Here is a 24,124-nt window from a genome sequence, read left to right on the forward strand (position 1 = left end):
TTGGAAGTTAGAAATTTCTTGGTCATAAATTCAACCATTCTAAGTGTTAGTGTGGCCTAGGCTAGGTACCATACCATGTGATTTTGATTGTTTAGATGCCCTTGGGTCATGGTTAGTCAAGGGCTGAAGTGGCTCGGGTGAGTACATAGGTTATTTTTGTTGATTTTTGAAAGGTCTTCTCACAAGATAATTACTTCTTATGGCTTCTTAAGTTAATATTTCTTGTGTTCCTATCATAAATAAATTACATACAAGATCTCAATAGTAGAAACAAAAAACGATAGTAGGATCATAAGGAGACAACCAAACACATGAAAGACGGATCCACTTGGGTAAAAACCTAACAATCTTTTCTGTTAGATAAATTATTTAGTTCAATAAGATATACATCTAATATTTCTAGTCAAAATGAATATCAAATTAACTAGCTATGGAGCCCTGGTCAAACCTAGTCAAATTTCCCTCTTATCAAGTCACATAGCTTCCCAAAAAAACTGACCTAGTCTGCTCCATTAAGGCCAAACCTTGTCCTTCTTTTTCACCTAAAGGAATTTGGACCTGCTTTCAGATATACACAGAGACCTGGCCGCATGTCTGAGGTCAACAAAGAGAAAGTTGTGTCTATAAGGTCAAACTAGAGAGAGAAGATGCTAGATTTTTCTTTATCTTTATTGTCCTTTACTCCTTTGTTGAGACCAAGAGATATTATGTCTTTTATGTGTGGTTGAAGGGTGCCAAGAGGAGGAGTTAAAATTTCATATAGATAGACTTCTTGGGAGGTCGAATGGGTGCCACAGCAAGTTAGGCCAACTTGATCATGTGGATGGTCAACTTCAATTTATTGGTTCCAAAATATTAAATTTTAAAGATTCAAATTCTTTCTTTCGAAAATGACATGAGGAACATGCCTTGAATTTAAAAGCTGGAGGGCTAAAATAGTAATTATAAAGACCAACCATAGCTACCAAAACCAACACTACCTCTTAGCTAAGGAGGTATTTATAATGACTTCATAAAATGTTCTCTTGCTAAACAAATTATCCAAGAAAAGGTTTAATGAGCTAGCTATGTTGATGTATCTATCTACTAACTATAAAAAGCATCCTACATCAGCATCATCCTCAACAAGTTGTCACTTGGAGCCATTCACCAATTATCCAAGTCATCAATTGGAACCTAGTCAATATTTGTGACCTATGGTGAAGCCCTGGGATATTACCCTTATTGCATGTTAATTGAATGGTAACTCCTACTCGATGCTAGAGGAACTCACTTCCACACTTAGGGAGAAAACCAGGCCTTAATTCTCTCCGAGTCATTCTTCCTAGCCACATTTTGTAGCCCCTAGTAAATACCTTGATCTATATTTATTCTCACCTAGGGAGAATGCTTTCCCCTTGATGAAACAGCATCAACACTCCCTCTAACTAAGGAAAACATTCTCAGCCACTCCAGCTTGCCTCTGAAGTATTCAAACTTGTCAATATTTTCCATGAAGTGTACAAACTTCTCAAATTTGTCCCTAAAGTGTACAAGATTCTTAAGATTGTCCTTAAAGTGTACAAAATTTTCCCTAGGACAAAGGCTTTATGAGAATGTCAGCAACCAGCTTGACTATAGAAATGCATTAGAGCCTCACTTATCCCTTATGTACCATGTCTCAATATTTGATCTCAATGTTCTTACACTTGTCATCATGGTCATCTAATGTACCTATTCAAACAATATTTTGAGTAGTTACTGAAGCCATAATTTTTCACAAAACGCCTAACTGGCTGAAATATACTTGCCCTCTATAATTTTGAGTGCAATAGATGTACATTTCTTGCTCATCCAAAATATCAAAGTAGAATCCAAAAACTCAATTGTCATCCCAAAATGCTCTTCATATCTTCTATACTCTCTGCCCAATTTGTATATTCCTGTACGTGTCACCGTGACTAGGTGCTCCCTATAACATTGGGATAGATTTTGCTCTAGAAATGTTGGTTTCTCCCTCTAACACTTAGCTTCTTCATATTAGTTATTATAGAAATTCCCATGGAATAGTGGTCCATCATACCAATTCTTTGAAGGATCATGACAATATGCTTACCCGACTTCTACTTCTAAGAAGTAATGTATCCAAACAAGATCCTTCATTTCAAACTCAGATGTCAACTCCCTCTAAAAATGAAGCATGGGTTGACTGGTCCCTTTATCACATGCTTCCTTCCGCTCCTATCAAAATCAAGTCATATAATAGTAATATCAACCAACACTCATTACATATTTTTATGCCCAACTTGTTTGCTTTTGATCATATAAAGCCTTCTCTATTTTACAATCATGACTTATTCTCATGTACCTAAAAGCCCTGAGGTAGCTCTATGTACACTTCTTCTTTCTCAATTACTTCATTTGAGGAAAGCGTTCTCCACATCCACCTAGTGAAATTTTGAATGTAATAATAGTTCTAAAAAATGTTTACGTGACAACTGGAGTAAACATATTCTCCCTCTTATTAGAAGAACCCTCTTGCGATGAGTTTTTCTTTATGATACCACCTCCTACAAGCCACATATTAAAGATTCTCGGAAGTCACCACATACTTCTCTTTAGGTTTTTAATACACTTTCCCTCTGATCTAGAAGATATTCTAGTATTCTGACATGGTTCTACATATATTGATCATTTTTTCCATATTGAGCGCAAATCCTTTTGCAAAAAATTCTTCTATATTATTCCTCATGCTTCCTCCTACTACAAATGACCTAGCACATTTCATAATGTACCTACAAACATCACTAGGAAGACATGGAAGAACGATTATAACCAAGCAAAAGATACAAAGTCAAGGAGCTATCTTAATAGTAAAGACAACAATAATCAAGGAAGAGAGATATAAGTTACTTATATTTTGAGGATTATAGGGAAATGTCAACTCCCTAATGATATTATCCTTCATGTATCGATCTTGCAAATTTAGAAACTTCGTCCTCATCATCAACATGATGTCATTTCTTCCTCCGATGAACTAGGTTTTCTTATTTCAGTTGTCTATCCTTCATCATAACATTAGTAATAATAAGAACACCTTCAATTATGCAAATGATTCATATTTATTAAGGGGCCTTCAGTATCAAACTTTCAATTTTGTATTGAACAAGATTCCATCGAATGTTGAATTACTAATTTCACAGTTACTCTCAATTTTTTCATTTTATTCCAAAGAATTTACACTCATTAATCTCATCATTACTCAAGTCAAAGCTTGGATTAGTAATTGTGATTGTATCAAATCCTAACTTTCTTACACAATTTCACATTTCATCAAACTCCTGCTCCTTTTTCCATATAGATTTCCCCATTCCATATTGTAATCCAGTTCACTTAATCTCTCCAAAAATCATAGGTGGCAACATCAATTTGCAGCATGATAGAAGATTGATTTTTGTAGCATATCAGATTAGGGTTCACACATATTTGGTCATACTCCATAAAAATGAACACAACTATGATCATAATGAATCCAATCTTCCTTCCATACATTCCTTTCAATATAATTCTCATCATACAAGATTCAATATGGTATTCAAAATAGGAAATAAAATACTAAAACATAGTGTATATAACATCACTCATTCAAAAACATTAGAGAGAATATGCTTTACATGTTTCCTCCTCGATCATTGCAATATTATATATGATATTTAAGTGTGCCTTTATAACATAAAAAATTCCCTATGCATGGAGAGTGCTTTCAAACAACCCTCCACATCTTGTGAGTTTGTATTCATTAAAAGCCGGATTGATATTTCTCCATGTTTTCTTTAAGACTGATTAAACAAAATGTTTGAACTCTTCATAATCATTGGCCTCTTCAAGTTGAATCCTTATCATTTTCACCTTCTGTCCGTAATTTATAAGGAATTGTGGACTTGAATTGTCAAGGGTTTTAGTTCCCTTGGTCTACAACCTAATTTTTATAGATCATAAGGTATTTTAAACTTGATTGATTTTCCTCGGGACAATATTGAGTTTCTGATTCCCCTACACTCATCTTATGAATCATTTTTTTCCTTCCTGGGATTTGGATTGAGGTTGTTTGGACTTTCGATAATTTCCACCTTTATTTGAGGGCTTTTATCTAGAGTTTTCAAGGAAAAGAGAAATATGGATTCAAAGTGACTTGGATTTCTTGTAGGGAAGACTTCTCTTCTTAAGATAGAGATTAGTTTTCTATGGATTCTTTTTCCTTCAAATAAGGCTAACTTGACTACACCTCTATTTCACCCATGCCCTAATACCATGTTGATCTTTCAGAGGTCTTCTAATCCGATAATTAGTTCTCATGATTTCTTCAGTTAATATTTCTTGTGTTCATATCATAAAGACATTACACATAATATCTCAATAGTGGAAACAATAAATGAAAGTAAGGTCATAAAGAGACAACAAAACACATGAAACACATAATTTTACCCTAGGAAAACCCACTTGGAAGAAAAAACCAATTAACCTTTTTCCTTATAGATATTATTGAGTTAAAAAAGTGTTACATCTAGTCTTTGTAGTCAAAACGAGTGACAAACCAAATAGTAAGAGTGTCTTGGTCAAAATTGGTCAAACTTAGATATTATCAAATCACATAGATTCCTAAAAGACTCACCTTGGTTTGCTTTGTTAGGGTTGAATTTTGGCCTTCTTCTACACCTGATGAAACTTGGACTTGATAGAAAATATGCCCAAAAACTTGGTTCCATGTGTGAGGTCAACAGAGAGAAAGTCGCATGTGCAAGGTCAAACTAGAGAGTGAATATGATGTATTTTTCTTCATCCTTGTTTTCTTTTTCTGCTTCACTCATATCATAATATACTATGTCTCTTTTGTGTGGTATAATGGTGCCAAGAGGAGAAGGTTAAATTTCATATATATAGACTTCTTGGGAGTTTAATGGGCACCAAAAGAAGCTGATCCAAATTGATTATGTGGATGACCGATTTGACTTTCTTGGTGTCAAAATATTCAAATTAAAAAAATTAAATTCATTCTTTCGAGATTGACATGAATAACATGTCTTGAAATTAATGTTTGGACATGTAAAGCAATAATTACGAATACTAACCATAACTACAAAAAATAACAATTTTTACAACTTAGAAACCCTTATTTCATGGTTACTCAAGCTATAGGTTCAGTGTTCTAGTCATCTCATGACTCACATTACCAGACAAAAAAATAAAGTACTTACAAAAAAATAAAAAGTATTGAACCCTAATACATGTTTATAACCATAATTCTATATGTATTCCATATTTTATGATGAAACATATAAGTGTTACATATATTAAAATTTCAATGTAAAATTCATGTGAGTGCATCATTGATTTATAAGAAAATTTTTAAATTGTAGCATGAATAGAAAATTAGAGATAAACAGATAAAAATATATGCTTTTAAACAATGGGAAAAAATGACCATAATTTCGTTTTCAAGCTGACAATGGGGGTAGCCATCACTTGTTGTTTCCGCAAATGCAGGTTGACTCACCATTGTTATTCAGAAAAAGCACATAACCTATAGTTACCCACTAGTGGTCCCTAAGGGGGAAGGCTTTTGCTCCTGCTTGATACCAATCGCTATTAGGTCATTAACATGTTTCCTTATGTCAAAAGAAGACAAGATTTTAACTGAGAATAAGAATTTTTAAGCCATACTCCAGACCCAAAAAAAATCAAAACATATTTCTTAATTTTTATTTATTTATCAAGAATTATATTAAATTATTATTATTATTTATAAACATGGTTGAGATTATATCTGATAAATTTTATTTTTAAACTATTATATATAGTTTAAAAGTCGAAAAGGAAAAAAATAAAATGTGTAAATGATATAATTAGAAAATTGAAAGAGGCAACGAGATAATAGGTACTCCAAAAATTATGTTATAAATATGGAAATGAACCATTCTTGGGTACACTACTAGTGAGACATAATCCTCAATGGTAATGGTATTTTAGGATGTACTAATTCCTTTTGGTTTAGATGGAAAATTCGGCTTATGTTCTCCTAGTTGAGGAATGAATCTACGTAAAACAAAAATGTTGCATTAATCATTCATTAATGCTATGTTTTGCATTTGAGTAACATCGATATTTTATTTTTATTGGCTAAAAACCAAGTGTATGTTATTATTGTTGTTATGAGGGGCCATCCATAAAGAAATTTATACGTATAGGTTTTTTTACTGTTTGAAAGATGTTGAATCTAGGGTGAATGTACAATGGTAAAACAAATATGTCGCTTATGTGGAGAGAGGTATCCAAAGGTAAAAACAACTATGTGAAGAACCTTAACCCATATATGAGGTGAAGACATGAAAGAAGTTTAAGAATATATTCGCATATCATATACTTCAATTTCTTATTATGTAGACTAAAGAAATTATTCATATTCAGTATATTAGATGCATGTAATAATGAGATATTTCTCCTTTTGGTTATTAATGAGGTGTACATATCATATACTTCAATTTCATCTTATGTAAACTAAAGAAATTATTGGTGTTAAATCTTTCAGATGAATGTAAGAATGAAATCGTTTATTCTTTTCCTTATTAATGAGGTATACAAAAACATATAAATATGGTTGGTTAACTATTGAAATATGGAGTGTGTGATAAAGGGAAATCTCTTGAGTGCCAATTAATAGTTCTAAAATAATCTTATATTTTCAGCTAAATTATATGTATATATAGAAGAGAACATTGATAATGGATTTAGTGTCTTCATATTGAGAAGAGAAAGCATCTTCGAAAGGATCACCCTATCCTTTGAAAAACATTTTGGCAACATTATGATTTCCTAAAGGAATTTGACCTATGGGAGGTCATGTGTATGAATGGGGTAAAAAAAGAATTGATGACCTCAAAAATAGAATGGAGGAATTAACAACAAAAATGTATAGATTTGGGGGCATATAATGGAGGAATTAACCAGGGTGACCATTGATGTAGGATTGACATTATGTATAACAAATTTTGGATCGACCAAAATTTTTGCGATGAAAATTCATCTTAAATTGTATAAACCATGGTGAATATTACTAATTATTAATATGAAAACAATAATATAGTTGGAAACATTTTAGTAAAAAATATTCAAATTTCTAATGATTCTATATGGTTTCTATCAAATTTTGTTGATTTTTAAGATGAGATAATTTTAAATTATAAAATTTGGGTAAATATTTTTAGACAAAATGGAAATTAATTATTGAATCACTTTTCTAGAAAAAGTAAAAAAAAATTATCGCATTTGAAAAATTAACCCTTGAAAAGTTTCCATGCTTTGGATAAATTCATCCTCCTTAAAATTCCAAGTGCATCTTACTCGAAGCATATTCCATCACTCTTGGTTGATGATTTAGAGACTCCATGTGAAATACAATTCTGAATGTTTTAGCTGCAATATTTTAACTATAGTCAAAATATATGTTTCTTTCGAGATTTTTCTCATTTAGTTTTGTGGCATACCAATGTGCATAATCTACTCTGAGAGTGTGTCAATAAAATCATTAATATATACTAGAGGTATCAACTTTAAGATTTCATCTTCTACTCTACAATGGTTGATAGCAATCAATGTCCCAAGATAATGGACCATAATAGTCTACAAAATGGGCATGGGAAGTTTTTGTAATTCCCTTGAACACTAGTAGTGATTTAGATAATATCTAGTAAAGTATAAGTTGCAAGAGAATGTTGATGTCAATTATTTTGTTCTATTAATTCTTTTGTAGAAATAAGAGGTATGGAGGGTAAACCAATACATGTATATTGGTTTCTCTAAAAATCTATTATCAAGGTTTATATTAATGGCTATGCACCTCTTCCATTGACTCAATGGTTATTTATCTTCTTGCTAGTTTTTCTATGATTCTTTTGGACCAAAACTTCCAAGGACATTTTGTGTTACCAAATGATGTTTTGCGGAAATTTGGGGAAGACGAGATTTTTATGACATGCCCTACCCCCAATAGATATGGTATGCAAAAGGTGCACCCCAAGAAGTTGATGTACCAACTAACCACCTTAGGACCTACAAATATTTTTGTGGTTCATTTTCTAAAGTAAGGAAAATACCCTCTAGCATAGGTTTTTGCAGAAGCCCCTATTAAGATAACCCAAAAATCCTTTTATAGCAGAGGTCACTAATGGAGTTGAACGGGCATATGTTTTAGCATATGTATTTTAACAATGCATCTACAATAATTCATGTACGAGTGCATTTCTATTAATATATGCATTGGTACTTAATAACATATGATGCACCATGGTAGAGTTTTCTTTTGTAAAATAAAAATAAAAATGATGCACTAAGTACTTAATGCACACTCGTGTGTATACTATTTGATTACAACAAAAAAGGGTTAAATTAAAAAAAATCGTTCATAAAATTCATTTTGTCTATTTCGGTGCTATACTATCATGACACCCCAATGCTAAACCCATATACGAGTGCCTCGATGGATAAACAATATGGTGTACCATTATGGGGATTTTAATTTAAAAAGAGCAGTGTGTTTGATATATTATACACAACAGTGTCGTTAATTAAATTGAAATCCCTTCTTCTTAATAGAAAATGGTGCATCATTACAGGGTTACTTTTTATACAAATAGTAACAATGGTGTGCTACGTATATAAGGTGCACTGGTTCATATACTATTTGATAGCTCTAGAAAAGGGTTAAATTTAAAAAAAAAAAAATTATCGGTCATAAAAATTCATTTTCACCATTTTGATGTTATGATCATATAAGGCAATGGTGCTTTCCCATTTTATGAAAGCCCCAATGCGTAAAAACATGGTGTGCCATGGAAAGTTTTTTAATATAAAAAGTATTGGTGTGTAACTCATATAATAAGCACTAGTGCCATTAATAGAACTATAAGTCCCAGTGCTAAACAGAAATGGTGCAACGTTAAAGGGTTAATTTTTTTAAATAAAAAGTAAGTGTGCACTAAGTAACTCTAGATCGTCGGTACATATACTACTTGGTAAAATTGGACTAGTGTTAAATCCAAAAAAATGTTGGTGGCAAAAATCATTTTCACCAATTTGGTGTTATAGTCCCATGGAGCATCGATGTTATTACCTTTTCCAAGTGCCCCTATGTGTAAATAGCATGGTGCATTGTTGCAGGGTTTTTAATTTAAAAATAGCAGTGCGTTAGGTGAAACCATAACACCAGTATGTTTACTCCTCGATAGTAGCGGAAAAAAGTTAAATTTCAAAAACAAATTGTCCTAAAATTAATTTTCACCATTTTGGCCTATACTACCACAAAGCACTGATGTTATTCCTCTTTTGGAATGCTTTGGTGCATAAATAAATGGCGCACAACAGTAAGGTTTTCAATTTTTAAAAATGGTGGTGCGCTTCATAAGTAATCCACACAGGTGCATTAGGTACTCAAGCACACCAAAATAGGGTTAAATGAAAATAAAATTATGTGCCTTTTTACCATTGGAAATGTTGTAGAGCTCTGAAGCACCAGTGTTATTTTTTCCTCTATGAAGCACCATGTCATCGGTGCTTCCCTTGCTTTCCATCCTTCCATTTGTTTCTCACTGGGTTCCTTTTAAATTTTGTCAAATAGTGGTCAATTCTTTTTTTTGTTTATGTGGCAACCATGCCTCCACGATGAGAAAATATCCAAGCAATGTCTATGTTTCTTGCTAATTTAAACTTTTAGTGAATTATAATTAAAAATTAAGTAAAAAAATGAATTTGTCATGGTGCGCCCTATAAATTTACAGGGTGCACTGCAGAATGGTGTGTAATGTTAATGCACTATAGGTTTTGAATAATATTTGGTATGATTTGTAAATGGAAACACACCAGGATGTGAAGTTCCATGACACAGAAATTAATTTATTTTTATTTTTACGGTGATGTGTCAGATAAAATTAGCTTCTCGGTGCATTTATTTTACCAAATACACCACATAGTATTAAAAAAATTATATCTTGGTTGGTTTGCTACCCTGAATGTTCTAGTGTGATGCATCGACCTAAAATTAACACATCAATGCAAAATTTTGTGTCAAAACATCAAATTGAGAAATAAAAATAACTAATTTTATGCATGTATGTGAACCAAAAGTGGTGCACCAAGTCCATATAGGAACCATTTTTGGTGCATTCCTAATTTTTTAGCACACTATGTTCGGTGCAATCTTGGTTTTTTGGCGCACCGTGGTTAATTTTTTTTTTTTTTAAATTCAAAGTTATATGTCCATGTTTATAAACACATTTTTTCATTAAATGAAAAAAATGATGTTTTATGTATGAGGATGATGTATTTTATATGTCAATCATGCAGAGATGTCAAAGGAGAGAGGAGCAACAATAGTAGGAGCAACGAGTTGACCAGTACATTGCAACACGACAGTGGGAGGCACAAGAGAGGGAGAGATATTTGTACCCTTTCCCTATTATTAGAACCACCCAATACCTCTTGAGTAATGTAGGCCTCCTCAATTACTATGACGAGGCTACATCCCTAAAGGGGCACTCAAGGTTGTTGGTTTAGCTTATCCATTGGTCAGATTTCAACCTGTAGGATTTCTTTGTCAATCCTACCTTGTGGTTCTAGCACATTGATAAGGAAATGTATTTTGTCACTGGACTATTTAGGAGAGGAGAGGGTTCTCCCAATTTCCCTAATGTCCCCCTCGGTGTTGCTATAGAGAGTCATCTTATCTACTATGAAGGATATGTGGGGGAACACGTAATTTCTCAAGTGGATTTTCAGGTGTCTGGTGGATAGCTGTGAATCTATTCTTTTGGTGCATAGGAGGTTAGGTGCCTCTCACTATTAGTGACTAGCATTGCACACTCCACCAGTCATGGGAAGAGCATTAGTTTCCCTCTTTTATTTTACGTTAATTCTTTGGTGCATAGGCCACCATGTATCACATGGTCTACAATTTGTTTGCAAAATTTTTCTATAATTTTAGATAGATGTCATGCTATGATAAATAAGAGTTCAAACTTCCCTTTTGTTTCAGAGTTACTCTCTTTATTTTTTGAGAGGTTTCTGGAGATGAGGCATACTTTTGATCATCGCCCTCCTAGGTTGATGACTGAGTGAGGTATTCACATGTAGGGCAATATGATGCTCAAAAGGGGCCTCCCTGAGTATCTGGCTAAGATATCCACCGAGGTACTGGACCTATTACCAAGATATCCATCGATGTACTGGGATTTTGATATTTGTAGTCATATGGCGACGTAGACATCGTAATATATTTAGGATGGAGTTAGGTGAGTGATTGTTTAGTCTTTTTGGTTGAGGAAAGAGTCTTCCCTATGATGACTCGAGACATGAAGGAAAATACTAGTCTCTCAGAGCTCTGGAGGGACTTTACACATGATATGATGAGTGCTATATCTCATATCATTGGAGCTTTGAGGATACCAGCAGTGAGAAGGGATTACCATGTAGATACATAGTCTTCACCCTATACTGCCCCATTGGCTAATGATGAGGGCAGTGATACTCCTGGTGGTACTCCACCTCCTATTCCTTCGATTTCACCTCACCCACTATTCATTTCTCCTTATAGATAAAACCTTCCTTCTCCTCCTCTACCTCCTACTTCAACTCTTGAGGCAATTGACCATTCATCATCTTTTGATATAGACGAGGCCTCCACTAGTACTATTAGACCAGATAATTTATAATAGTTATTTGACTTACAAGTAATTATTATAAATTATCTGGTCTAATAGTCCTAGTGGAGGCTTCGTCTGTTGGGAATAATACTGAGAGGCGAGGTGAATAAGTATTTGTAAATAAATAAATTTTTCATTTCTCTAATCAGATTTATATATGCTACTTTAGTGAAGGGAACTTACGTGTGCACGCAACTGTTATTAAGGAAACTAGCCTATATCCAGTGAACTTATGCTTTAGTTAATTCATCATATGTTGATCTTTAATCAGTGCATCAGTACTCTATTAAACGTTAAACAATAACCATGTGTAGTAATAACAAAGTAAACCATCACACATAAGCAACACATATGAACACCAAGATTTAAGGTGGAAATCTAATGCAGGAGAAAAACCACCTGTTTTTGTTGTCTTTGTCTTCTTTTAATATGAAGAGTAATTTGTTTACAATCGTGTACTGGTGCAGGCTCATACCAGTATGCAGGCACCCACCTGCAGATGGATACAACCTTCTCTCATTCTCTAGGTTCTACTAGAAGGGAGCTACAATCCATTAGTTCTTGTACTAGCCGATATGTTTACTAGTACATAGGCTCTGACCTACAGAAGGCTACAACCTTCAATCATTCTCCAGCTTCTACTGGACAAGAGCTCCAACCCCCTGATCAAATCATCAACAACTACTGGCAGGAAGCTTCGCCTTCCTCATTGAAGGCTCCAACCCTCAGTATCCTCCAGGGACCACGTTTCATAAATTTTCACAATGGATACTCATGGTACACAATAATACAATATGAAGGCCAAGTTTCATCAAATTTTCACACTAGACCCATTAGTAACATCGAAGCTCAAAATCAATCACCACTGCAATACAACCATCAAAACCAATCACTGAAATTCAATCATCAATCTCTAACATCACTGAAAAAAATCATCAATCTCTGAATCAACCATAACTGGACCAATCAATCACTGAACCTCTGACATATTGGATCAATCGATCATTGAAACCTCTGACATACAGAATCATACAATCATTGAAACCTCTGACATATTGAATCAAACAATCACTGAAACCTCTTACATATTGAATCATACATCCACTAAAACCTTTGACATACTAAATCAAGCAATCACTGAACCTCTAACACAACTGAATCAACCATTCACTCAAACTTAATCAATTCAACCAAATAACTGGAACAGATAGATCACTGTAACCAATACACAGATCTGAACCCAGAACACTGCATCAACAACTAGAACCAACTTTAACCTCACAAATCCTGTGTCATAATGCATACACTCCTTCAATGAAGCCAACTTGTGTGTATATGCTACTTCCTTTAGCCCAACCTGAATATACCTCTAAAGATACTGAATCATAAAACCTTTGAACCACAAACAGTATCAATCAGTGACATTCTAAAGATATACTGTCATATTACAGAGTTCTAAATAGATAGCAACAAGGATCAACCTTCTTTCTCAATAAATCAATTAATTAGACTTAATTTTCTTATACATTCAGTTCAATTTTCAAATATAAGAAGACATCATTGACAAACAACATAAAAACAACAACACTAATCTGATAGACCAGTCATCCCTGAACATCAATCTTTTCTTTTGCATACGCTACTTGGAAGAGTCGAATCAGTGTGTATATGCACCTTCACCAAAGCAAACCACGTATAGATCTACAAATACTCACTTATAACTTCGAGGTAATTCCTGACTTCACACATACCCAGATCATAATATATAAAGGATAGAACATGTGTTAGCAATCAGATCTAGCCTATCCATTATCATATCACATAATGATAAGTCATTATGATCCCGAACCATCATTAGATATCAAACACTTAGGTGAATACTTAGTTCAAATCAAGCAAAGCATTAGAAACCCATAACATGCATATTTTCTTTTGATCTAACACTTCATAAGATATTCATTACTTCTTCTCTTAGCCCTTTGATCTTCTCCTCCTTATATATTTTTAGCCTTTCTCAATACCTCGGATCAAAACAACACTTAGAGCCTATGGTATTCTTATATGGGATCAAATAATCATTACTCTGCTCAATATTGTGGGCTAATACCATGGTATTGACCCTTGGTATTCTTTCACCTTAATTTCCTTAATTTTTCATCCCATACGCGCTTTTTATTCTATGAAAGTGTGTGCATACGTATACACTCTTTTTGTATAGTGAACCTGTGTGTACACGCTCTTTTTGTACATTGAACCCACATATACAATTTAAAGTACTTGAAAATGTCCTTTTTCTTCAACTTCATGATTCTGATTTGTAGTCCTTTCTTCCTTCATCATATTATTTTGTACCATTACTTTGTTCCCTCTAAATAGACCTGTTATAATGTGATTTTCCATTGTACATTACTTATAAATGGATTCCTTTGAACTATCCTACATTTTGTCACATCTGTAAACACAACTGCCATGCATTCTGTCACATCTGACATCTCTCCTGTAGATTCATCTAGTTACGTAGATTCATGTAGTTACCATATACAGGTGAGTTTTTCTGCTACAAGTGGGTTTCCATCAAGTACAACACATGTATCATAATGCCAACATCATCTGTAGCAGAAGATGTTGAATGGACAACTGCCTAAAAAGTTGAAGTAGGAGGTGGACGGTTTGGATATATATATATGGATGGTGCAATTTTTTCTGTTCATGTTGATGAACTTAGTTTTTATGTTGGTTTTTATTTGTTTATTGTTAGGTCATTCTAGATATGTTCATTTAATGTTCTTGTAAGTAGATGTGTGTGTTATAGTAGTTATTTGACATGAGATGAATATTTGAGGATGTGTGTGGTGATGATGTTAGACAATTCTTATTTTTTGTTAGATGTGATTGTGATGATGATTTCTTCTTAGATTATTATAATTTTGTTATAGCTAATGACATTTATATGTCTTAGAGGTGAATATAATTAGATGATGTTAGCGAATTTGAATGTGTCCTTTAGATGATGTTTATGTTTTTTAGATGGTGTTTTTGTTACGATCATCACCCTCCAAAATTTTGGTCACACTTGCATTTTGGAGCTTACTAAGGATCTTATAGTTTTTCATCTTATGGTTACTCCATGGTCGTTTGATTTTTGTAAAGAATTTAAATATTCTTTGTAGTTTCAAACTAACATGTCACTTGCACATAGATGCTCAGTCTCTAATGGGTTCATGAACGAACTTATTTTATGCAATCTTCAACATGTATAGAATCATTCATCTAAATACTACTTGTTCAATGACAAACCCATTTTTATAGTCAATTTTTAGTTTCATTAATAGCCTCCCTCACTTTGATTGTGTTTTTACTTCTATTACAATGAGTTTTCTCAGTTGTTTCTTTTGCTCACAATTTCTTTCAAATACACCACTTTCTGGTTAACTTTTTTGCATTAGATGGTCCTATATGTTGTTAATATATGTTCTATTCACATTCCTACAACTTAGCACACCTTTTGGTTATAGTATTCAATGTTGTCTTAACCTGTGTTCTAAGGGTCATAATGTGTTGTTTCAACTGTCGCACTTAGAAATACATGTTGCTTTGTTATGGTAATTAACTATGTGTATTGTGTATTCTACGGGGATGTATTGACACTTTTATGTGTTTAATCCATTTTTGAGTCATATTAGGATGCATTTCTTTCTCCTACTCTGTTGGTCCCACACACAGCCATTTTGAGAGTTCTTCTTGGTCCTCTTGCTAGGTGATGAACATAGCTTATTAATGAGCCTAAATGACATACTCTTTCCTCTGATACTTTCTCACTAAGTCTTTTCTAAGGTCTCCTACCTCTCGCATTGCATTAGTACTTCCTATGATAAGTAACCTAGCCTTTTTCCGCCTCCCTCAATGAAAAGCACATTCCAAATGAACAAGAAATCACTGTTGGAGTAAATTGTTCCCTCCCAAGATTGAGCTCACTTTATAACAATGAAGCACACTTCATAACAATGAAGGATCCTCTATCTCTTTAAAAATGCATGTCGCAATCATGAAGCATGAAGCCTTCCCTTAGAGCGCATGTCACACTCCGAAAGGAGGAAGCCTTAAGGAGCATGGTCCACTGTTAAAGCATGGATTCTTCACCCTTCCCTTTAAGGGCATGGCCCATCAAAAATCTTGAAGCCTTTGAGCACATGTCTCACTCTTAAAGCCTTAACACTTTCAGCACATAACACATTCATGAAGCACTAAGCCTTCATACTTTGCTTCGAGTGCATGACACATTCTTGAAGCCTAAAGCATTTGAGTGTATGGTGCACCCTTGAGGGATGAAGCCTTCATCCTTCTCTTAATTATCACATGGCACAATCATGAAGCATGAATCCTGCATTTGAGCACACTCCTTCGACTCGAATAATTGTGCTCTCCTAGTTCCTCTTCAGCGCATAGGAACACTGTGGAGGCTTGAATCCTAACCCCTTCATGCCTTCAGTGTGCACCCTTGCGCCCTAATTTGTTGCTTAAGTGCATGAGAACACCCTAAATCAATGAATGTTTTCTCCTTCATGATTCGATTGTGTGCCCTACGCCCTCCTTTTTACTCTTAATCACACGACTGAATTTGGAAGGCTTGAAGCATGACCCCTTCATCCCTTCGGTGTGCATCATTGTACCCTCCTTAACTTCCTTGAGTGCATAAGAATGTCATGAACCAACCAATGATTCTCCTCCATGATTTGGACCTACGTCCTATTCCCTTGAGTTATCTCTCTCTTGACTGAGCACACAATGAGACCTTGAATGCCTATTATGAGTCTTGATGAGTTTTATTGTACCCTCCTAATCAAACCTTCCTCTTTTAACCCTCTCATAGGATTATCTTGAGCTAATCATTCCATGAGTTAGGTAATGATAGAATAGATGTTTTTAAGACTGATTTTAGTTTTTCATGCATGATTTTCAATTGTAGGAGTTCCCTCCTAACATGACAAGGTAATGCTCAAATAATATATCAAGGAGGAATCACGAAGAAACACTTATGGATAATAAGAACAAACGAGAGTTGTCATGGAGACATGAAATATATCATGGGTCAAAATAGAAACAAGACATTGCATGATGAATCAGAGGATTCCAATGTTGAGCCAAGGCCCTTTGGTGGGTGAAGATAAGCAACAAAGTGGATCCTTCATGAAGATGACACATAGATCAAATCTATCATATAGAATGTATGATGAAGGAGCAAGGCAGATAGCTTGGAATTTCAACCTCATCATGAACTACATGTCATCATTGTCAAGTTGTAACTTGTACAAGTGTCATCATAGTGGTCAACGTATGTCCATGTTTCATGCCACATCATCATGTGGAGTGTAATGATGTGTTCTCAATAAAAGGAAAAAATGTAATGTGCAGAAGTATAAGAGTTATATGTGGAAAATGAAGAGTCAGTTACACATATATGGACAAAATGTATTTAGGATAAGTCCAAAGCTCATTTAGAAGTTCAAGAGTTACATAGAATTCCGTTGATCATAGAAGTCCAGGAGTCATGAGGGTAACTCAAGAGTCACGTCGATATGAAAGGTCATTTCCATTGTTATAAAAGGAACATGATAGCTCAAGGAAAGGGAATTTTGGAGGTTTAACATTTGGAGAGCTATTATTGGCTTCTCAACTTTTCAGAGGAGAGAATAGTTATTCTTTATAGAAGCAAGAAGTGACTTAATTTCCCAATACTGGAACTAATGACTCACCATTGATACTGTGTAGTTGGATATTTCACCTTATAATTGAATCCCGATGAGCCAACACATTTTCATGAATGTATTTTGAATGTCTGAGGACTATTCTTTAGATGTTTTCTATATATGTGTTTTTCTTATGTACTAAGGAAATTTAACTATTTCGATGGCTTTGGTACTTATCTTTTTGAAGGTGTGTTGTATGTGGTTTAATGATCGTTGTGTCTATGTGAACTATTTCACTAGATAACTAACGAATAATTATTTTCTCCTATGGATATCTTAGGTTAGTACTATTCCTTCCTTCTAGAGGCTCACTTTTGTCTCACTTCCTCGTGAAACTCTCCTTTCATACATTGCAATCAATGTTTCACAATGTTAACTTACTTGCTTGTACAAGGTTTATGTATATAATATCTTCTTCTATCCATTGGAACCAAGGAAAAATATTTTTTTGTGGTGGCGAGGTCGGTACTCTAGATGGGGATCCTACTCCTAGAAATGTGAGGTCTAATTGGGACTTCACATCGGGGACACCCCCTATATGTTGGTGGTATCCAATACCATCAAAATTTTGGCACTAGAAGGAGGGCCAGATGACAAGTTGTGCCCTTTGAGTCTATTTTGGATATCTTATAATCAGTGGCTCATCCTTAAATCATACTCCCAGGGTTTTTCTCGAATTTATTCAATGGTAAAATTTTAATCCGTAGTGAACCTCTTTATGACGTGTGAATTCAATTTTGATCATTAGGACGTAACATCCATAGCTAAGCCATTTATGATTTTATTAAAAATTTAATGAATATTATGAAATCAATGATGAATATTTGGCTTCTCTACTTTTCACCCTTACTCTTGAAGGTTGTGTTAATTGATGGCTTCATATGTTACTATATGTTGCATTGTGTTATATTCTTTCCATGAATAGTGATTTTTTTTTCGACCCTATATTAGGTGGGCAGGCCTACCTATGGTTTTGTGCATGGATTTCACATAGTGTTTTCGGTGTGATGGTTTTCATTCCATGGTATTTTGTAAATCGAATCAAGGAAACTTAATGGATGGTTCGACATGTATATATATGTATTGTAACATTGAAAGGAACATAATGAAAAATCAATCTCCCGGTTTTGGGATCCAGGGGTAAATCTCTGTTTATATTTGTTTTATGTGTTATTCTCTTGCAATTGTTTATTTTATTTTTTTAGATTTCGTATGTAGGTAATTTATGTACGAGGTTAAAACCTACACCATATTTCTCTATTCATTATTTTGATCAATTTCTCAAGGATCTTAAACAAGATTTTGATAGGTATGATTACTGAGATGTTTATAAAAGAATAAATTAGCTTAGGATACAGCCTAATGAATCTATTGGGGATTTTTCTAATAGATTCCATGAATTATGAGTTTCCTGAACAGGATATGGATTGGGATTTCTTTAAGAAAATGTTTGAAAATTTGGTTTGAATCTCTTTGAATCATTTTGAATCTAAACCCCCAGATGTTCATCTTTCCCCAACTTTTGTAAATTGTGAGACACCTCCAGTTTGAAACCAAAAATATACTATTTATTATGCTCCTTGTCGTCGTCCTTTTCTAGTACCAATTTAGGTTTATTCTTGTGCTAATGATCAAGTTGGTAAATCTACAAATCAAATTCCTAAGCCATCTTCTCAACCTCCTCCTTCTTTCCATGATTCAGATACAATGCTATAAACATTGGAATGGTTCATGAATCCTATGGTGAAGGTTAATATCTCCATTCCCCTAGATGATATTAATACTCATAACTTCAGTCTTGAATACAATCTAGATACCTATCATCCTCTATCATCTCTTTCTCATGATCCCTTTCCCCTTGATCTAGTTAATCTATCTCTTCAAAATACAAGTATCAATCAAGAGAAAGGTAGTCACATTTCACAGGTGGAGGAAAACAAAAGTGAGGATTATTTTGATCTTTCTTCTCTTTTTCAAAATCCTCCATGTCAATATTGTGTTCTCCCATCCTTGGTTTATTTTTAATCTATAAATCTTGATGATGAATCAAATCAAATTGATTTCCCCAATAAATTTGAACTCTTAGACAACCATCATCTTGATGATTTTGTCTCCATTATTGTATGTGATGATGTACGCCCAAGCAAAACATTTGATATATGGCCAAGCACATTGGTTTCTCTAGGATATTTTTTTTTGAAATATTTAGACATCAAATCTCACTCGTTCCAAGAAGATGTTCTTATGGAAAATTCCTATTCAAATCATTATCCCTTGCATTCTACTATTTCTAATGCATCAACTTGTGAAGAAGATACTCCAGGATTTTCAAGTTAACCATGTATTGAGTTTGATTTCGAATTAACACAAGATAATGAAGTTATTCATGATGAAGAGGAAGGTAAATAAATCATTGAAGAAAATTATCCTATCCAGGTTACTCATGAGATTTTTTTCGATCAACCCATATTTAGATGTGAAATTAGGAGAACCCTATGTCTTGGGTAACCTATTTCTTGAAGATGTAAATTTTGATAAAATTAGTAATGTACTTGGTTATCGTCTTGATAGTAGCGATGTTTACTGATGGTAGTTTTCCACGCACCATGCATGATCTGGTCCAATATTCAAAATGTAATTCTATAATTCTTGAAAGCCTTGGGGCTCATCAGGGAGTTGAGGCACTTCAACTTTCATTGGTTGTTATGTCAGGTTCTTATGACTCTGGATAGATCCCTAAAATAAATCATATTTGGATATTATCGCATAATTATCTCATTTGCATTGTCTCATTGGATGTAAATTCCCTCTTGAAAGGTTTGAGGTATTTGAGATATAACTTTACAAGCTTTCAAGATTTTGTCTCTAGTCAGATTAGGAATTTTGTTTCAATTGATCATCCCTCATGTAAATATATTGTATCAAACTTGGGTTTGGAGTGTATACCTTTCAGGGATGAGCGCAATTTTGAATTTGATCATTCTAAAGATTATATTTGGCTGAACAATTCATACATGTCACATTCTTTTAAAAGTAATGGAATCATAATCCTTATGAATATTTTGATTCTGATCATTTTCTTCATGACACTAGATACCGTCTCCAGTGTAAATGAATTCTTGTGTTATTTGTTTACTCATTTTCCTCCTTTTCATCAACTACTTCTTGATTGGTCTCATGTACTTGCCATATTGGAATTTCTTTCTAATGATTTTATGTGACTTCATGTCATAACCAATCACAAGTAGATGGTTTGTCACATTCAACATATGAGGAAGACGATTCTTTAATTCAAAGAATTTGAAAATTTGTTCAAATGTATTTATCTTTGATGTTTACTTATCAATAGTTTTGTGCCTTAATCAATCCATCTGATCATGTTTCTTGTTATACCAACTATCATTCAATTAATCATTTTCCCACTAGTGAACATAATTATGGTTCTTTTACATCAACTGATCTTTACATTCTATAATCTCATTATTAAGACACTTCACAACTAGTTGAGGCACTTCAACCTCAGTTGATGGTTATGTCAAGCCCTAACTATCATGACAAGGTTGCTGAATATGATCATATTTTTTTCTCCTTGCAAGATTATCATCTTGATTCCTTAGCATTAATTGAAAATATTTTCTCCTTGGGATTTTAATATTTCCAAGAATATTGCTTTTAATCTCTTGACCCAATCTATCATTAGTTAGAAGCATCTTGCTCAGCAAGATAATTTTCTAAAAGCATGCTATGATATTTGTTGATGTTTTCTGAGGAAGACAATATAAGTGTGGACACATTCACAAGTAACTATCAAGGTTTATATGATTTATGTTCTTGTCGAAAATGTAATGTGGAAGGTTGGGTAAGGTTAGGTGATATGATACATTCTTATTCCTTTGAGAAATACCTTCAATGTTTTCTGCAATATTTTAAAGCTTCTATCTTTTCTATTGCACATTCTTATATATCGGTTTCAATTTCTCTCAACATTGTGTTTGTAGATTGGGATCAATTACGGTGGATTCATTGGAGATATGATTACACTTATCCCTGACCTTGTAACTAGTTAGGCTAGGAGTAGGCTTAATTTCATTTAGTTTCATTTGTGTTGCATCCACCCTCTATCCTTCTCTCAATTTATTCTTTGCATTTGTTTGTTTCCTTATTGTATATTTTTCACATTGTTTTTATGTCATGCCTCCATTTTCTTTGTTTTTTTATTTTTATTTCATTTTTTATCATGTATTTTATTTTGTCGTTTTGTTAAATAAGACTTTTCACTAAATATTATCCTTTTGGCTCAAAAGATTATGTGGGTAAATTTGAAAGGGGAAATTGTGGTGATGGACAATGCTTGTATTATCTCTTACCTCCTATCTATCTGGGATTACGTATATTGAAAGTCAATGATGTATAAATGGAAAATATGATCCACTGAAATTGAAGGCCTCTGGTCAAACTATAAAGCCTGTAAATAGTGTTTTTTTTCTTATTGATCCAATCAAGTAGAGAATGGTAAGGGGAAAATCAATTAGTGAGAACACCAATATCATAGTTATATCGATGTGTTTATGAAGGAACAACCTATATTGATCTCAATAAGTCGAGATCCATATTCTATCTCAATAAATAAATAAGTGTCTAAGAATAGTCCTATTAAATAAATAAATAAAGGGTGAAAAAAGAGAAAGTCCTACTATGCAGGGAGGTGAAGCAAGTGACTTCACCAAGGTACTTTCTAGGCTCATTGGTAAAAAATAAATGCTTGTGATCCTATGGTGACTCCATTAGGGTTCAGTCGCTTGTGTGTACCACTGCTTTCACAAGCACCACTTTCATGCTTACAACCATTTATTTTCTCACTTTCACTTAAATAAGTATCATTTTCATGTTATCTTTGCTCTAGAATATGTCACTTTCAAGGCTATTCACATTTTGTAAGTGTCGTCTTCATGATTTCCTCTTATCGCATTTGTCGCTCTATTATTTTTACTCCATCATGTGTCACAACTACATATCACCAAATTTATTTCTGGTTCATTTTTCTACATAGGATTTTCTTATAAATCATTACTATATGTGTTAGACACATTCCTATAGCTTAATATACAATTTGGTTACAATCGTCATTGTTTTCTTAACTTGTGTTTTAAGTTTCGTAATGTGTTGTTTCAACTATCACAATTAGAAATAAGTGATGCTCTATTGTGTTTGTTAGCCATGGATCGTGTATATCTTTCTCTCTTGTATTCATGGTCTTATGTGTCTTATCCATGTTTGAGTTACGTTAGGATGCATTTCTTCTCCTACTTTTCTAGTGCCACACTTAGCCATTTTGAGAGCTCTTCTTGGTCCTCTTACTCAATGCAAGTTGTAAGGGGATTGGTTGTCTTATTAGGTGATGAGTGCAGCTTATTCATGAGCATTAGTGACATATTTCTCCTCCCATACTTTTGAACTAAGTATTTTCTAAGTGCTCCTCCCTCTCACAATGAATTACTACTTCCTATGATAAGTAATCTAGCCTTTTACCACCTTCGTTAGTGAAAATCACATTACAAATGAATAAGAAACAATTGTTGGAAAAAATTGCATGCTCTCGAGCTTGACCACACTTGGGAATGATGAATATCACTTCATAAAAATGAAGCACACTTCACAACAATGATGGATCCTCTGTCTCTTTCGAATTGCATGGCACACTCACAAAGAACAAATCCTTCCCTTAGAGCACATGGCACACTCACGAAGAACGAATCCTTGAGGTGAATGACACACACATGTAGCATGAAGTATTCATCTTTCTCTTTGTTTGCAAGGTGCACTTACAAATCCTAAAGCCTTTGAGTCAGTGACACAGTCTTGAAGCTCGAAGCCTTTGATCACATAGCACATTCTTGAAGCATGAAGTATTTATCTTTCCATTTGAGTGCATGGAACACTCTTAAAGCATGAGGCCTTTGATAACATGGTGCACTCTTGAATCATGAATCATTGATCCTTCTCTTAAAGAGCGCATGGCACAATCACAAAGCTTGAAGCCTTCATTTGAGTGGACTCCATTGAATTAAATTATACACCATGTTAGTTCCTCTTTAGGGCATAAGCACACTACGAAGGCTTGAAGCATGATCCCTTTGTCACTTCAGTGTTTTCCCTTGCATCCTACTTTTTCCCTTAAGTGCATGATTGCACCCTAACCTAACAAATTTTTTCACATTCAAGCTTAGAATTTGTGCCATGTTCCCTCCTTGTTCCTCTTGAGTACATGCATGCACGTGTGAGGCTTAGATCTTAACCCTTTCATACCTTGAGTGTGCGCCATTGCACCCTTCATAACTTCCTTGAGCGCATGGGCACATATTCAACCAATAAAAATTCTCCTTCGTGCTTTAGAATTGCACCTTGTGCCCTTGAGTTCTCTTTATCTTTCTTAATTATACAAGCTCACCTTGAATTCCTCTTCTAATCCTTGATGAGTTTGATTGCACCCTCGTAATCAATCCTTCTTCTTTTAACCCTCTCACAAGCCTATCACGAGGTAATCATTCCATGGGCTAGGTAATGATAGAATATATCTTTTTAAGACTAATTTGGTTGTTCATGGATGGTTTTCATTAGCATGAGTACCTTCCTAGAATGTAAAGATAA

The sequence above is a fragment of the Pinus tabuliformis genome, chromosome 2_2 (genome assembly GCF_031772625.1).
Source record: "Pinus tabuliformis cultivar Carrire ecotype Pingquan chromosome 2_2, CPIR1, whole genome shotgun sequence".
Classification (NCBI taxonomy): Eukaryota; Viridiplantae; Streptophyta; class Pinopsida; order Pinales; family Pinaceae; genus Pinus; species Pinus tabuliformis.